Source organism: Electrophorus electricus, chromosome 14 (genome assembly GCF_013358815.1).
Source record: "Electrophorus electricus isolate fEleEle1 chromosome 14, fEleEle1.pri, whole genome shotgun sequence".
In the NCBI taxonomy this organism is placed as follows: Eukaryota; Metazoa; Chordata; class Actinopteri; order Gymnotiformes; family Gymnotidae; genus Electrophorus; species Electrophorus electricus.
This window is the reverse complement of record NC_049548.1, coordinates 18,056,103-18,064,633: the sequence shown is the minus strand read 5'-3', so window position 1 is coordinate 18,064,633 and position 8,531 is coordinate 18,056,103.

Genomic DNA, 8,531 nt, shown 5'->3' with positions numbered 1-8,531 from the left:
CTAAGAAACCACAGTCACGCTATGGGTGTGTGCGAGTGCATGTGCGAGTGTGATCGCTTCCTGGGTGGTTGGCAATGCATGCATGCGTGTCTGTGTACAGAGTGCCATGCAGAAGGCCACATGTGAAAATGCTAAGCTACAATACAAAAAGGCTTGTATGAACTTTGGCTCACTTACTAACACTCTCTTATCAACTCTAGAACACCAGCGATGACCAGTGTGATTCAAAGAGTTATCTTCTCACACACACACACACACACACACACACACACACACACACACACACACACACACACACACACGCCTGGAAGAATTGTTTTTTTTGTTGTTGTTTTTTTTAATCTAGAATTCAATCAGCATGTCCTGTAGTCATAGACAATCATCACCGAGCCGGCATAACACTTGACTGGTGACGTTTAAGCACTTTAAAATGGTTAATTACTCCTTTAAAAGACCAAACATGCTAATGTGCCTAACAATTAACGGAATCTGCATGGCACCATTCATGTGCTAATTTGAATATGCTAATTAGCGGTCATTCGCTCCAGTTTAGCCACACGAGCACGCTCGAGATCACAAACTTATTTCATGGCGTGGCGCGCGCTGGACGCTGGTGAGGAGAGCGCGAGCTCGGCGTGAGGCGCGAGCGATTGCCTCTGCTTGAAGAGGTTGCTGTGGCGACAGAGACGCGCGCGCGGCTTCGGAACGGAGAGAAGTGAAGACTGACTTGGCTGCGAAGTTCCGGCGACGAGGGGAGCTTTCGGAAGGGCGGCTTTCGGAAGCTTTCGGAAGCTTTCGGAAGCTTTCGGCAGCGCGAAGGTAACGTCGAGCGCGGTTGCAGCGATACGTGTCCTTCACTGCTTCTTTTCGTTATGAGTGCGTTATTTAGGCTGCGATGATGCCGGTGGTCTTTCTGCCCCCCTCCTTGCGCTATAAGGAAGTGAGGGGGTCGTTAAGGAAGAAGAGTCGCTCGCCCACGCGACAGCAGCGCTCCCGCGTGTTTGAAAGCCGAAAGCTGTGCGTGCGTGCGTGCGTGCGAGCGAGCGAGCGCAACATCTTACACTAGATGCAGAACAACGAGAAATCAAGACTGGACAAAAGAGACGGGGAAAGGTGAAAATGTTTAAAGTGGAGAAATGCACACACACCTCCCTGAAATCTCTGTCCCTCTCTCTCCTTCTCACTCTCTCCTTCTCTCTCTCCCTCCCTCTTTGTTAAACCCTCACATTTAGACTGCAGGAAGGAAATGAGAGACTGAAATGGTAGATAAGAAGCACAGAGAAAGAGAGAGAGAGAGAGAGAGAGAGAGAGAGAGAGAGAGAGAGAGAGAGAGAGAGAGGTAACAGCCACCAGCCCAGGGTGCAGTCTCCCCCGCACGTCTGGCTGGATTCTACCTGCTGTTATGGTTCTGCAGTGAGCGGCCTGACCAAGAACTATAAGGCTCGTCTCCAGGAACATGCCAAATGCCCCAACTTCCTCACTCTTAAACTTGCCCAAAGAATTCCTCTGTTCGGTTGTTCCGTGGCTGTAGATGCGTCTGCTCCCTTCCTTCTCTCTCTCTCTCTGACTAGGTGACAGAGGGAATAAAACATTTCTCAACCCCCTTTCCCCCCACTCTGATCTGCGCCAGGTGTACCCGACCTCCCCTGCGTCCCGGCGCCGGCCGTGTTGGAAAAGTTAGGACACACGATGCCCTGCCCACCCGTCACTCACAGCTCGATGTCCCGTGCCTGCGGGACTTCGGAATGCTCGCCCGTGAACGCTCGCGAGACCGGACGCGCGCGGCAGCGGCAGGAACGAGAGGACGCGGGAATGTCCTCCGGCGGTGCGTCCTTTCGTGTCAGAGTTCCCCCGTAAGAGTTCCCGAGACAGCGCCGAAGATCATTTTCCCTCCTCTCCCTCCGTGCCTCCCCCCGCCCGCGCCTCTCTTCATCGTTCTGTCTGTTCCTTCTGTGTCACATTGGATTTGGCAGTGCTCCTGGGGAAAAGGGCAGATTGGCTCTGGATGGCTCTGAGCTCCAGGCTGACGGGTAGGCCTGGTGTAAAGGTTACCCAGGAAGGGGGGCCTCTGGCTGGGCTGTCATGCCGCACTTGCCTGCCTCCCACCGGAGGACCAGCCGTCAATCCATTGCTTGTCACAAACTCACCTATACAAGCACCTAGTAACTCAGCCTGGGCCAGACACACACATGCACACACACACACGCGCACAGAACTCTGCACTATACACAGACTATATACAGAATACATTAATGGACTATACACAGACTATATACAAACTATGCACAGATTACAAGCAGACTATGTTAATGGACTATACACAGACTATATGAATGGCTGAAACAATAAAAAGCAGAAGGAGGGCATGTCTTTGGCACCCACCAATCAATCAGACATATGACTTATGACATATGACAATCAAGAATCAGACATATAACATGACACCCACCAATCAGACATATGACATATGGGATGAAGGCTGTTATTTGTTATTTGCTATCAATAATTGCTGTCGGGTGTGTACTCACACACTAAGTCTCACTGACTGCTGGAGTTTTCTATGGAGTCATGCTAACTTTAATATCTCTACACTCTTGTTCTCTCTTTTAAACACACACACACACACACACACACACACACACACACACACACACACACACACACACACACACACACACACACACACACACAAAGGGAAAGAGAGATTGGACACGCGAGTAGATGGTTGTTCTGTATCTATGCAGACTTGAAATGTGAGGTCATTCATTGGTAGCCTGGTTGCGTTTATGTATGTAGCCACTAATGGTATAGTGGCATTTTGGTCTGTCAAATCAGATTAGTGTGTACAGTCCCATGTAATGGATGGGAGGAAGGAGTACACACACACACACACACACACACACACACACACACTCCAAACGTGCTGGGATGTCAGTGTTCCTGCAACCGACCCATCTTCCGTGTGATACACAAACTGCCCGCGGGCCCGCCAGCTAACACGGGCAAACAGGGGCTTTGTGCGCACCATGTTCCGTGCAAGGCCAGCGATAACAAGTCTACTGCCGCGCAGATAGCGCCGACATAAAATATGAAGTCATCTAGCTGTGTGTGGGGTGGGGGCAGGGGAATGGAATATTATCCAGAAAGCTAGTGAAAGCCTGCGTGAAGACCTGGAGAAAGCAGAAAGTAGGGAGACCACTGTGGGAAAGAGAAAGAGAACGCAAGAGATTTATTCTTCTCTCTTCCATGAAGGGAATCACTTGCTAAGATGACCTAAATTCTCCTTCAGACAGCGAGGAGGCCTGCAAGGATTAAGAGATAGGGAGAGGGAGAGAGAGAGAGAGAGAGAGAGAGAGAGAGAGAGACGGAATGAAGGTGTGTGTGAGAAAGTGTATGTGTGAGAAAGAGAGAGAGTGAGAGAGAGAAGTTCTAGCTGCTAATCTTTTTTCTTCATTGGGTAGGAGAACAGTTACATAAAAGACATCTATAATTTCCTTCCATGCAGATCAAAGGAGAACAATCTGCATGTGTGATGCTGCTTCCCTCTGGAGGGCAAGTGTGTGTGTGTGTGTGTGTGTGTGTGTGTGTGTGTGAGTGTGTGTGTGTGTGTGTGTGTGTGTGTGTGTGTGTGTGTGCATTTGTGTAAAAGTCCCAGTTTCTTCCCATCCATCTTAACTAATGAATTAGCCCACATTAAATATAGCCATCACAGCAACCTACATTCTGCCTGACAGTACGAGTGACCTCTCTGACAGTGCAAAGACAGTGAGCTGCTTGGCTAAACGGTCCTGCGAGGGTGTGCTCGTTCCTACAGGGGTGGAACAATGGAAACACAAGCACTGCATGAAAAGGGGTTCAACTTTGAAGTTGCTACATTACAATTACCAACTGGAATCACTGAAATTCCAGTCTGTAGCAGGTGTCAGCTGTGACAAGGTGTGGCAATGAGAACGTTGTGAGTTTACAAAGCAAATGGACAACAGGGTACCAAGGGCCGGAGAAGAGACCAAGTGACTCATTAGTTACGAAGGATCATGGTCTCTTCCGCAAATATGAAAGATTTCGGTCTCTTCCACAAACATTTTTTTGCGTAAATCCATAATGAATTAGGAACATGAGCCAATTTTGCAGAACCGGGAGCATTTAATGCTGCAAACACCATTTTCTCAATGTCCTGGAATTAGCAGATGAGGATGTGTAGTGTCAACCCTAGACCGGAGTAACTTCCGGCACACCGGGATGCAGCCACACAGCTTCCCAAGTATTTCCCGCAACTGTCCCACAGAGTACACAGTAGACGTCCAGCCTCTCCATCCTCGGGACTGGACGCTTTTTTCACTGAAGAACGATGCAGCGTCGCACTGCTATGGGTAAATCTAAGGGTAAAGGCGGGCACTGTCTATTATTATGCATTAATATATAGCTAGATATTTCTGTATTTCTATGTGCACGATATCCTGTTTGAGAGGATTATGGAATGTGCGATTAAGAAGCGACATGCCAGGCAGGGCTGATACAATCATGCCCCCTAGTGGCTGCATTAAGCAGTGCGGGTGAATGGCAACATTGAGAAATTCGAAACCCCAAGTAACCGTGACCTTCAGCTCCGTCGAGGGCTAACACACGCAGACTAAAACCAGATCATCTTAAACACCAGCTTGATCTAGTTCCAATTTATAGGGCAAGAAAGGGTTCCTAATCCAACACACTGGATTTGAACCAAAACAACGGGTATCGCAATGACTATATAATTCAGCGCTGCACGTGTTCAGATTGTCAAACCTGTGCAGGTCACACTTTACGCTCAGTCCTCACACAGGTAACCTGACAGGTGTGTGCTTCATTATTTTGTGGGGAGTTGTGGCCTCAGATGGTCCCACTGGCTCAGAGGATGTGCCAAACCTGACCTCAGAGGATCCCCTCCCCCTCCAACAAGGGACGAGGGTCTGTTTGAGGTGTCTCTTGCTTCTCCCTTGATACAAACATAATATTGGCTTTCATAATATTGGCTTTCAGTGTTATGATAGTTATACTTAACGTTCGGGCAAGATTCACAGTCAACAAAACAGAAGATTGTATTAAAGATATAAATACCAGGATTAGCAGAAACGTCCTTCTAAACTGGTTTGAACAGACACATTGACATTAGTGACATTAGTGAGAAACATGGTTGCAGATTTGATACTAAACCTTGATGTTTATTTTTCTGTGCAACTAAAATTCCAGGACCTTGGTCTAACCCTTGAACCTTTTCTATCATTTGAGTCCCACATAAGTAACAATCTCTAAAACCTCCTATTAGCATTTAGAAAAAACAACAACATCCGAAACAATTTCTACACTAACTGTATAGGACACTTTCATAAGTTCTACTTTAATGTGAGCTTGCTGCCTGCCCTGCTGTTTTTCCACGTGAGCTACAGCTTGCTATATAAAGATTATTGTTGCTATGGTGACGGTTATTGTGCTTGTTTGTTTGTTTGTTTGTTTGTTTGTTAAGCCCCCGCAGAGCGCTGGTACAACATCCTGTGGACAGATGGGACAGAGCTGAACCTGCTCCAGTGGGATTTTCGTGCGTGTGTACAAACTGAAATGGACCCGCTCGTGCTCTGAATTCCAGGAGCCCTCCTGTTTGTTACTGATGACATCACTGCAGGTGGATGAATTCTGCAGCCTGAATTCTCAAAATTCTCGGAAGCATTCTCACCCACCCGAGCGCCTCAACACCTCAGTGGACAGAGATGTTTGGGTTCCGGGTCTGGGAGAAAGGAACCGTTGAGCTGGTGGAATCAAAGTAACACCAAACCATGATTTTTTATTTGCGGAAGATATGTATCATTCCTGCCCCAAAGAGGAAACAATCATTTTCATAATTGGTGTATTTTTATTTGCACCTCATTACTGCTCACTGAAAGATTCATTTCTGCCTTCATGGACGTTAGATGCCAAGTAAAAAGATCCGATTCAGTTCCCTTTGTGTCTATTCCATTATGATCTAGCCGTAGCTAATAAAAGTTGTGCTACACAGGCAACATTCTGAGTAGAACGACAGTATTTTCACATCTCTGTGTGTTTGAGGATCAGTGGCAGTGTTGTGTGGAAAGCTGCCATGTACACTGCTCCGTCTCCCTCTTCCCGTCCTCATTCTTTAGGTAAAGTACATTGGAGACGTTCCTCCTGGCTGGGAATTGTTGACAGGCTTTTGATGGAGCACACACTGAAGAGGGCCGAGGGAGATCCCTCTCCCCTTTTGCACACATACATCAAATTCTTTCCATATCCGGTTTTCATCCGTTATATGCCACACACACACACCTCTGACACATCTTCCACAAGTCCAATGCCTTGTTATTGTTATAAATGATAAATTATGCGCGCCTGTGAACAACGGGGTTGAAAAGCGCGAGGTTCGTTTTGGTGCTGAAGTTTAGGAGCACCACTGGCGTTTAGCAAACGTAACGCATGGCTGTATTCCACTCTCATTTTTGTCAAGAAGTGGCTGTTTGTTTCTCTCTCTCTCTCTCTCTCTCGGATTAGTTCCTCTTTATCCCCTCAAGGGGGGCCTTGTGAAATTTGCGGGGTTCTACGCACCCAGCGCTCCCACTGGTAACCCCACATGAAAAAGCCTTTTAAACACCTTAAAATTATTTTTGAAAATAAGAATAATAAGCCTATTATCTCAGCAGTTTTAATGCATGCACATTTTTACGGCATCAGTGATCTTTCGGAACATGAGAACCCGCAGAGGGCTGACAGGCGAATATTTTAGGTGGCTGCAACAGGAAGTTTTCTGTTACAGTGTTGCTCATTTGCACCCCCTATTGATTAGATCTACACCAGTTCCAACTTAAAAGAAATGCATAAATAAATATACAGTACAGTATTCACAAAAATAGCTGCCCGCACAGATTTTTGACTTAATGGAACAGATTAACAAATAATGGGACAAATGCAAATTGTTTTATTTCTGGCAATTAAACAAACATTACCATGTTGTGGGCTTCCATTAAGAGTCATATGTCAAAAGTGATTAGGCATTACATTATATAACGTATTGCAAGGCCACTTTAGCCTACAAGTAATAAATATTAAACCCTGACAAACACTAGTCACTCAAAGGAAACTTATTAAAACCCATAAATACTATAACAAGACATACACGCTTGTGGTCAAAGTTGAAATGTTCCACATCCCGTGATATTCTCCAAAAGTAAACATGAGTGCTATTAATATGTATTATTACTAATTAGCAACAAAAATAAAGCATATGAAATTAGATCTAAGCATATTACAACACGTTCATAGTAAATATGCATAACCAGGCACTCATGAGTGCATTCACGCTCCTATTCCAGTATGACCTCATGTCGTTAAACCAGCAGGACGCACAACCCTGAGGCCAAACGAAGGGAGGGCGTGGAGGTCAGTGAGCCCGTCTCCCAGGCCGTAGGGGTCAGAGCGTTCATGCAGAGCACCCCTGACTCATGCCGTCACATAAGAGAAAAGAGACTCGTGTGTCATCATGAGACATGAGTATCGTGTAGGTGACATCAATGTGACACTTGACCATCAAGCTGGAGTCAGAAGTACACCAAGAGTGTTTTCTTGGTCTTGGTGTGCTTAACGTTTTTGGGGCTAATTTTTCATTTCGTTAAAAACAATGCTGACACTAGCCACTGCAGATGCCTGCCGATAACTGCACAGAATTTGCATAAACAGGTTAACCCCACGCTCACTCAAGCTTTGACCTGACGCTTCCAGAAAGCGTTGTAGACCCTGTGGTACCAAACACATCCACACTGCAGCACTTTAGGAGCACTACTCAGTTTTTAGAACTATAACCAAATCTAAAACTTCTTTTTCAGACTCTTTGTGAGAGAGAGAGTGAGAGCAAAGGAAAGCCACACACACACACACACACCTCACCAGCGGTCACAGCACGAGTGAGGCATGTTCCTGAGTCAGAGTCCTTCCTCGGACTCTCTTAGGTCTGGTACTGCCCATCCTCACACTTTGTTTTTTTGAATATTCTCCTCTTTGACCTCATGTCCAGGTGCAAGAGCATCCCCTTGGCTCTGCCTCTTTCTCTTTCGCAGCATGGGAGACAACACCCGGCCACGTCTCGGACACCCACCGCCTGCACGTCCTCCTCGCGCTCCAGCCCATCCTGGTGAGCGAAGCCGCTTATTTCGGCGCGACGTGAACGAGCTTGGCCAGTCTTCTCCGTGGCTCTGGAGGTGAAGTGATCCACAGCGTGCCGGCAGGAGAAGCGGCGGCAGCGGGACCAGCCTGCCACGTGGAAGCTGGGACTCACCAATCAGGAAGCCCAGCTCGGAGAGCAGGCGGAAGCCCGCGGTGACCACATTAAACCGTTTGGTTTTCCAAGTTACACAACCTCATACTTGGAGATGCCTAGTCTCTCTTCCTGGCTAGGTACACCTAGCCCTGATGTCATGTTACTGCCATGGCACATCCCAAACAGCCACTGATACCCCCTGCTGTAGCCCACCACGCCTCCACCCCCGCCAACT